This window comes from Candoia aspera, chromosome 6 (assembly GCF_035149785.1).
Source record: "Candoia aspera isolate rCanAsp1 chromosome 6, rCanAsp1.hap2, whole genome shotgun sequence".
NCBI classification, from domain to species: Eukaryota; Metazoa; Chordata; class Lepidosauria; order Squamata; family Boidae; genus Candoia; species Candoia aspera.
In genome coordinates this window covers 61231994-61242135 of record NC_086158.1, presented here as the reverse complement: position 1 = coordinate 61242135, position 10142 = coordinate 61231994, and the positions used below count along the sequence as shown (strand labels likewise).

Sequence of the window (10142 nt, the reverse complement as noted above, 5' to 3'; positions counted from 1 at the left end):
GTGGGGCGCGGGGTTCTCCGCTGGTCTCGGGAGGTATGTTGCTCCCTCCCGTGGCCGGGTTGCCTCCGTCGCCATCTCCCCTTGGGGTTGGAGCTGAGGCTCGGGTTGGGCCGGGTGGGTGTCCATGGCTCCGGGAGTCCGCGGTGCCTCTGGCCTCGATCGGTCCTCCTCTGCTTCTTGCCGTACGGCTCGCCCCCCTTGTCCGCGTCGCGCCGGCCTCATCGTTCCTGGTCTTCTCGCCGTCTACTCCTCCCGCGGCTCGTTGTCGTCCGGTGGGGCTCGGTGAGGCTGAGTTTGTGACTCTCAGCTTTATGTCATGCACTGCCTACCGCCGAGTAATGCACAGACACTGGTTCAGTTGAAGCAGGCTCTGGTTTATTCATCGGGTAGTGCCAGTAGTAGAAAAAAGCTGAGAGTGACAGGAGCGCGCCAGTGCGGGGTTTAAATACCCCGCGCCGGTCAGCGCCCCCTCACTCAGGGTTACGTCACCCCCCCTTTGTCCAACATGCTGTCTTGCCGGTAGGTGAGGGGTTGTGAGGCCCCGCTGGCGCTCCGGGATCGCCCATCATCGGTTTCCTTATTCATCCGGTGATTGCTGTCAGCTGGGCGATCTCCGTTGCGGTAGCGCTAACAGCTTGGGTGTGCCTCGCGATCCGCTTAGCCATTGTATCTTCTTCTTTCTTCTTTGTGAGTTGATGGCTGCTTATCTTGAGCCCCTTCCCCTGTTTCCTCGTTATTGTCATGTGTGCCATTGCGCTGATGTCTTCAGCTCAACGGCACTCATGACAACAAGGTTACAAGCACTATGAGTGATTTCCTGATGGGCACTGCCTCTCTTTGGGGTTCAGCTTATCATTAAAGCTTTGTCAAAGATGGGACAGAATTGGTTTTCAACCACAGGTGGCCCTCAAACAAATTGCTGGAGGGATAAAGGGAGCACACAATAGGATCTGTTTTACTAGAATGGTTATAATTGTCTGGCAAAATTTTGGAACAGAGAGGCTGGAGGAATCATGACCCTAGATTGTGGGCGGAGGAAAGAAGAAGCCATCTGAACAAGTAGCCTATAAGGTTTATTCACAGTCACAAGAGAAAGTTGAATCAAGGAATGATCTGCCCATGAAAATAGTTTTTTTCTGACTTGCTTACCCAGAGATATTTTCCCCCTCCTAATCCAGGAAAGATCAGAATGTGTTAGTTTAAATTATTAAATGAATGTGTATTTTTATAACAAATAATTAAATGAATATGTGTGAGACTAGCTGTGATTTAAAAGACAGATTTATGATTGCCACTTAAGCCATGAAAACCTGAGGGCTTCAGACAGGGTAACCTCATCATTATGTTAGTATGCCCAAGATCCAGGCCTTGGGCTTTTCATACCACATCTATTTTATTAGGCAATAAGATTGGAGTTTATCGAGTGGTTTTTGAAATAGGTACAGATCATGTATACTCCAGCTGGTCACCTACTGTATATGGCAGTGTTTCTCAACCTGGGCAACTTTATGATGTGAGGACTTAAACTCCCAGAATTCCCCACCAGCCATGTACAGTTTTCTGTAGTTTGTATTGTTTTATTAGCAATCTTCTCCCTTGAGCCATGAAAGAAGGAAAGAAAGAAGGAAAGTTAGTTCTGTATTGCAGAAATGGGAAATAGAGTTGCTATTATTGATTAATAAATGCTTAATGAAGGTTCCTGTACAGGTTTGGATCAGCCAAGGAGCATGTAACCTTTTACTCTTCCTCTTTCTCCTCCTATACAGTACATAATGTTATAGTTACCACAGCTAGTGATGGTAAGACATTGAGTCCATCTTCACTTAAAGCAATGGTTCATAACTGGGCATAATTACCCCAGGGGGTAATTTGGGCATATCCTGGGAGTAATTATAAAGTAATTTGTAATGGCTTGTTCGTGAGTCAAGGATCCAGTTTGGGTAGGCTGACCATATGTCCTGTTTTGAATGGGACAGTCCTGTTTTTTTAACATTTCCAGACTGTCCCATCGGTTTAATATAAATGTCCACTTTGTCCCGTTTTCTTAAAAACCTTACTTAAAAGTTTGAAAGTTCCTGAGAACCTGTCAGAATGCAATCTGACTTTGAGTGGAAGGAGGAGGAGCTCAGCAGAAACAGAGGGAAAAAAGCCACAGAGCTCAACCGGGCAGGAAACCTAAAAAGAGAAAAACAGGATCAGCTGATAGGTGGTGATCAAAGGGTGAGCTGATTGGCTCCTGCCTTGAAACAGCGGGGGAAAAAAAGAATGTAAAAGCACAGCCAGAGGAGGAACAGCTTGTCAGGGACATCCATTCACTAGACTCTCCAGCCCAGCCTCTCGCAAATGAAGGAATCCGAAGATTCCCAGCCTGAGAAAACCAGAGAAGTTCCTGCCTGCCAATCCAGCCCATCACCCAGCCCCGTTTTGCCATCCCAATGTCCCGTTTTTGTCTCAAGGAAATATGGTCAGCCTAAGTTTGGGACTGCTCGTGCTGAGATGCTTGGGTAAAACAACAGAGTCTGGGGGTTTTGTCTGGTAATGGCATTATTTGAGACAGAAAAATGGGTAATTGTGTCCAACAGCTTAAGAACCACTGACTTAAACCATTAAATGCTTGTAATATCCATTTAACCACATTACAGTCCAAATATTATTGAAGAAAAAGCCCCTGCTTGCTGACCGCTTAAAAGATGTCCTATACTTCTGCCATCAAAAGGACTCCCTTTGGGGAAGGATCCTGGATCTCTGAAAATAAAATGGTAGCAGTTGTTAAGCACTTGTAGAAAAGAGAAGCCTCTGTCTTATTTATGATGTGGTTTGGCTCTCTGGATCTTCAAGGCATGCAGTGAGTTAACTTTGCATTGTGATATCACTTTCTGAGTTACAAGTCTGTGCCTCTGCCTCTTTGTATGAATGCCACCCACACAAAAGGGGAACGATGTCAAGCTGCAACATGCAGGAGGTACTTAGACACACCTATGCAATCGCTGCTTTGCCTACTCTAGCAAAGTCTCATGTTCCCGAAGTCTCTGCATGAATTGAATGAACAAATACAGGCCAGGTACTATTGAAGCTTCATTCTTTTTCAAATTGTACTTACATGGGCTTTTTACTACTGGATCTATAGGAATACTGGCAGGGCTTTTTAATTAATGATTTCTCTCTGTGTTCTTTTAATGGCATTTGGTGGGAAAAGGGCTCATGTGTTTATTACGAACAACATGGCTGCCAGCAAGTGTTGGGCTGGTTGATGCCTCTCTGTTTGGACCTAGTTGTTTTCAAGGCAAAATACAACTACATTTTGCTTTGTGCTTAGTTTCATTTACAAGGATGTGGGCAGTGCAAGGATCATGTGAATTTCTTAGTAAGCTGCTGGTTGGGTAAGATACAGAGGAAAAAATTGTTTGAGCTTGACAGAGCACTTTAGATGTGACACTGTGAACGAGGCATTGCCTAATTCTCATCCTAGTTTGCTTTGTGTTTGGATTTAAAAAAATCACTTCTGTAAAATGCATTTTTGTAAAATGCATAAAGTGAACGAACAGTGACGGGCACCACCAGAAGGAAATCAAATCCAGCTGCAAAGGTCTGTAAAGTGAAACAAGGCACAGGTGGTGGCAAACATTTACTCTCTGTCCAGTTAGAAGCAAAGTCATGGGCTAGTTTTATAATAATAAGGAAAATAACTTCTGTGTGCATGAAACAACAAGCAGATGTATGTGCTTCCACTTCTAAACACATCTATGCCAAGCACATCAAATTTGTTTCAGTTCTACTGTTCCCCATTGAATTGGGAATGTCAGCATTAACTGTGGTATCACTAAATTGCTTTGGTGACTCTCTTGGATGAGAAGGATAAGCATCCATGCATGATTTTATGACGATGACTTTCCTGGCATACAAGTTCTCACAGAGCTCTTTAGCTGGGCTTTATGTGTGCTTATACTACACAGGGGTTCAAATATATTGTATGTTTTTAAGATTTGCCTGGTTCAGTTCTTAGCATCTCTGGTAGCAGAGCTTGGAAACATCTTTACCTGAAGTTTCTGAAATTTGCTACATATTTAAGATGACTATAATAAAGGTGAAGCAGTGTGAATATAATCTATATAATCCATACTCTGGTTTACTCTAGGGCTGATCACGCAGTGAGTGGGATTGGGAAATACAGTTGACAGGTCAACTGTAGTTAGATCAAACCTGACACCCTAGTGAAGACACCAAGATGTCTTCATTAGCCCATGCTGAAAAAAAAAATTAAATGGTGGATTAGCAGGACCCAAGGTCAGCCCTTGAAGGAATGCATGCTTCCATACCTACCTGCCTGCCTATTTTTTTCAGAGACTCTCCTCCAGGTATTGTTGCAATTTGATATAAAACCCACATACTGCCTAGAGAAAGACAAGCTGTTCATCTGCAGAATCCTGACCACAGACATCATTGGCACCAAGATTCTTTCAACACTAGGCAAACACATTTTTATCCTCCTAAGCTAGTTTACGTAATGCTCTATCTTGTTAGCCTCAGATTTATTCAGGATTGTACAGTTAAGCCAGTTCTTTAAACTGAAACTGGAAATGCACAAATAGTTAATGCAGCTGGGGCAGAACTTCTGTTGTGTGCTCTGCCTACTAGCCCCAGCCACCTGCAACCTGAACAAAGAAAGGTACTTGCTAAGGCTGTTGTGCTAAATTTCTGCTTGCAGGAAGCATATCTTTGTTTTTGTCACTGCAGCACAGTACTGGAAATGTGCAGTTCCTGCCCTGAGATATCTTATGAAGGATAATATATAATTGGAACTGAAGAGTGGGTTATAAATGGAAGAATTACATATTTATAATTAATAAATAATAGGCAAACCTATCTTCACTATGTACTTCTTCAGTGCATTCCTCCCCCTCAGGAATTTCCCATCTGATTTTCACAGGCATCCTGTCTAATACAATTTCAGACAAGTTACTGAGGAGGCCATCAGGTTTGGTGTGACTTTCCATGTATGGACAAGAAGAAGCAAATGCTTGGTTTCAGAGAAGGTCTCATAGATCAGTTTCACCCAAGGAGAATGGAATGAGCAAACTGAGGCCATACATGGTAGGGATTGATTTATTTATCTGTTGAATTATATAGCTGCCCATCTCAACCTTGTGACTTTAGGGAGTTCACAATACAAAATAAATAAAATAAAAAAATAAAAAAATACAGGATATCCAAGAAAAGAGAAAACCTTTACTTGAGATCCTCCATGCTGGATGGGCAGGGCAGGCTGTATGTGGTCTGTGGACTTGAGATTGTCTATCCTTGACACAAGAGCTTTGAAACCATCTGTCGAGAGAGCTTAGGAAAGCAAAGGTTGTTTGTTTATGGGAATATTGCCACTTTAAAAAATGCTCACAACTTATGGCCCACTAAACCAAATATACCCTATTAGCAATGTATGATGTTGCTATTACTGTTTTTAAAGTACAATCTCCTGCCATAGTCTGTCTACCATCAGATCCTTTATGTCCATGGAAGGGCTTTTGTTTTTTAATGGCTGGGGTAGGTGTTTTCCTCCCATCTCCCTTCATCCCTTGAAATGGGAGAATATACATTTCTTGGGAAACTTCTCTTCCTACCACCGTATGAAATGAGGAATGAAGCCAGCAAAAGAGCAGTAATTTGCTGCTGCTGCTGCTGCTGACAGGGAAATGAGAAGCAAGAAAAAGGAAATAGATTCTTCTTTTCTGCTGCCTTTTCTGCCTTCTCTGTTCCCTACCAAGAATGGATCCTATAATTTCCCCACTGCCCCTATTTTTCTGCCTCTTCTCTTACCTTTGCACTTGCCAGAGAGCATTGCTAGTGGTTCTGATTGCGGCAGCAAATCGCTGCCAAACATGGCAAGCATAGAGCCTTCCAAGAACAGGTTAGCTGCAGCAGCTGCTGATGGGAGTGGCAGCAAGTCCAGAAGTCAGGGAAGGAGCAATGAAGGAATAGTGAAGGTGAGGTGTCCATGCTTGGTGATGGTGTGAATGAAGGAAGCAGATAAGACAGGAATGAGGCACGGATGCCAAGGGTGGTTACCTGTAGGAAGATTGTGGTGGTGGGAGCAATGCACATGATTTATTAGTGGGGATGGAGGAATAACATCATCCTGGAGGATGTTCTACAAGATTGATATTCCCCTGATCTTAAGAAAAACAACAAAACAAAACAAAGACTGTTGGTTCATAGAAGGTTCTGGTCTCTCTGGAAACCAAAGAAGAAATAAGCACAGAGGCACAGAGCCTCATGGCTAGATGAGAGAGCAGTCCTGCAGCAGGGCAATTGAAGCAGGTCAGTTGGAGTCCTTTAGGTCACCACCTCCTTCAGTCTCTTCCTTCCAGTTTCCTGACAGGTCCCTTTGATCAGGAGCAGTCTGGTACTGAGATGGAGGCTCCATTGTGAGGACGTGTCCTTAACAAATAAAAAACACACCATCTCAGTACCAAGACAAGAAGGTATGAGCATGACCCCTAAGGTGAAAGCTAGTGGCTGTTCCACACAGCTATCAAGTTGACTTTATGGTGAGGTAGAATCTGAACCTGAATCTCTCCACTCATAGACTGAGATTCCAATGAGCTATTCTTCCTTCCATTTTACTCTTCACATTATTACACTTCATTTTGTTTTGACAGGCCTTCACCTGGAACTTCTGTTATCCTACTCTAGGAATATATGTTTAAGAACAACTTTGCTAATGTATCTTCCAGAGATATCTGGCAGTGTGGGGCAAAGGGCTACAAACAATGAAAGCAGTGTCATGCCATTATAATGCAAACTCCACCACTTTTTTATGTGCACTCATGTCACACAGATATGCAAGCGGGGTAGAGCCTATATCACAACAGCATGATGCTAATTTTGTCATTTTGACTAAAGCGTTCAATCCTGTTGACGCCCCTAGTGTCTTCTGTGGTATTTAAATATGTTTAGATTGCCTGATTTACTTTTAAATGTATAACATGAGCAGTGTGAAACATTTCATTTTGGAGCTGAAACACACTCATATATCCACACCTTGATGTAAATTATGTGATCTGACATGTGATCACCCTTTTCAATATGTTTGCAATTCAGGGCAGGTGAAGAAGCATGCAAGTTGTGTATGGATGTGCTAAGTAGGTCACAAGTTGTGCTGGATGGTTATAAACTAAGCTTTCTGCAGTGAATGTGCCAGAGAGAACTGTCTGTGTCAGGAGCTGCTTCCTGGGCATAACAATAAATGTGTCTTTACGAACACAGATATAAGATTAGCACAAGACTTAGGCCTGAGCCCTGGCTAGATGACTAATTTTATTGCAGGGGCCAAAGAATCTGAATTACAATGAAGATCATCTTTCAATTACAGGGCAGATCAACTAGTCTAATAATCTAGTTTTCTATCTATGTAAGATCCAATGTTTAAATCTTTCTCCCACCCTTTTGTTGCAATGGACTACTTGCCACCCATTTTTCACAAGGGCCTGTGGATGATTTCCAGCTTGTCTTTTATAAAATAGTCCTTTCTGGTCCCTGGCCCCTCATATGCCAGCCTGCCAGCCTCCTCAGACTCTTAGCATTTCTTATGTGGAAACAGCATCTTGGCTGCTCAGTGACTGAGAACTCACATCTGAGCAAAAAATTGCAGGCTTCCATCTTTTGACTATTTAGTGAAAACTTGTAATGTATTTTTTTCCTCAGGGACTCCCTGAGCCTTGATTGCTTCTTTAAAGTGGAATTTGTAGCCCTGAAAGGCAAAGGGATTTATTTTATTGTGATCACATTTTCCTACTGGGAAAAGATAATGTATTTAAGCATTTGATGAGCACCATAATAATATTATTTACAAATTAGTATGTCATAAGGCACGTGCATATGATCCATTTCTGGGAAACCACCAGAGAATCCCAGGGCTAGAGGTTAGACTGGGAAATCAGAAACATTCTGGAAGAAGGCAGTGGCAAAATGCTTCTGTGTGGCTGCCAGACAGCTACCTAGACATGTCCACAAAATTGCCAGCAGTTAAGCTCAGCTTGAAGGTAACTTCAGTTTTACTTCCAGAGTCTGATGGTCTGGTGGAGACAATGCTTGCCTGAGGTATCAGCATTAACAACTGGACGATGCAGATTCCATTGTCCTGAACTATGGGCTGTAACCAAAGCTGATCTTACCATTAGGCAGATGAGGCAGCCTTAGAAAATGGAGGCTAAGGAATGGGAAGAGTCCTGCTTGTGATTACTTATCACAGGAATTAATGTTGGAGAGACAAATCTTGCATCTTATACACTCTGCAGTGAAGAAGATTCTTTGTCTGCTAGAAACATGACCACTGCCTATAGATTTTTGTGCTCATATAAATTCTGTGGAACTGCACTTACATTCCAAAAAGGCTAGTAGTGATGGCTTCGGAAACACATGAAATCCCTTTCCAAAAGCCATATGTAATAAACGCAGGTTTACAATTTTTGACAGCTTTATTTACTGTATTATTTTCATATCCACAGCTGGTATGATGTTTTGGGAAAGCTTTCCTGTGGTTGTGACTCTATTCACAATCATACAGATTTTCTAAGAAATACTAGTGTATGCTATGCTTTGTAAGTGTATTAATGGCAATGGTGCCTGAGAACCTACCTAAGCTATAAATTGTCAAATTTAATTGGACTTTGTCTCTGTGAGAACCTTACATGAATTCTTTACCCTAAGGTAATGGCTTTTTAAAATACATCTCCTTTTGCATTTTTGGTATCATTATAGAATACAGGTTTCTTCCTCCCCATCAGTTTGTTAGATTTCTTAGAGTTGTTTCCTCTTAATATAACAGTTAATTCTCATTATTGATATGATTTAATAAAATACTAAGTGTATTTTTTCATTAAATAATACAGATTATTCAAAGGACAGCCAACTATGATCTGCTTCTGGAATATTCCAGAAGTATACAAATTGGCAGATGAACAGGAGAGATTAATGAGCTAGAAAGCCTGCATAAAATAAGACAAAAAAAATATTGCTGGATGATTTTTTTTTATGTTACATAAAACTACAGGTGATGTGCTGCCTGGAGAACTAAATAGTAGGTCTTTTCATTTAAGATCCAAATGCTCCAAATGGGGAAGACTGATGAAAAAGGGGGGCAGATCTTTTTCTTCTCCTAGATAGCTCTAAAAGAAGAGAGATTATAGCCTGAATAAGACACAGAGAAGAGAGAGAGAGAAATGATTTGGACACTGTATGTATCTTAAGGTGTTGCATAAATCCCTTGATATCTGCCATGGGAAATGTGGGCCTTGTTTATCTGCTGGAGTGTTTAAGACAGTGTTTCTCAACCTTGGCAACTTAAAGATGAGTGGACTTCAACTCCCAGAATTTCCCAGCCAGCCATGCTAGATGGAGAATTCTGGGAGTTGAAGTCCACACATCTTAGAGTTGCCAAGGTTGAGAAACAATGGTTTAAGATGTACCTATTTCTATGCTCAATCTTTCAATCTGTTAAGAAGCACAAATGTCATAAAACTTTAAGTAGCTTCCAGGGACTGTACTGCAAATTCTTAGATGTTGCACATTAAGAGGGTCTCACCATTCTGAGTGCTAGAGAAAACATAATTCTATTTTGAACCTAAAACAGGACAAAATATTTTGGTGTGGGCTTGTATCTCCAAAGAATTAGCAATATGTTTTTCTAATGGGATTGCCTGAACTGTAGCAGAAGGCAAAGGATTTGTCAGTCTTTCAAACTATGTGGGTCCACATGCTTTTCTACATCACTGCAGCTAGACCACCTTACTGTTTTTAAAAGATAATGTTTTGAGATCTAAAATGAACTTATTTACTTAGACTAGAAATGAACTTGTATAAGATTTTCCCACAAACACATCAGTATTCCCAGGATGGGGGGGAGGGCTCCTGTCTTTGGTTTTCAATGCATTGTGCATACTGCAAAATGTTAAAGTGGTAGAATATATAGAAAAAAAAATAAGTAAAGTTTATGTACTGTTCAGCTGCAGACTGAATTGCAGCTTGGTTTTATCACCATAAACCTACCTCTGTTTATAAAGAGGGACATTTTAGCAAGTGAAAACGAAGTGGAGAGGTTCTACAAGTTGGTTAGAATAGCCTTTATTAGATTAAAAAGAGCTCTGTGT

General features: G+C 41.6%; 1 protein-coding gene across 1 annotated transcript in view; it reads left to right on the top strand.

Annotated features, from left to right (window-relative positions):
- Positions 1-2967: 2967 nt before the first annotated feature.
- FGFR2 (fibroblast growth factor receptor 2) overlaps positions 2968-10142 on the top strand; it is a 151271-nt gene continuing 144096 nt past the window's right edge. Inside the window, exon 1 of the mRNA XM_063307255.1 lies at positions 2968-3061. The gene's annotated coding sequence lies outside the window, so the exon portion shown is untranslated. The remainder of the gene's footprint in view (positions 3062-10142) is intronic.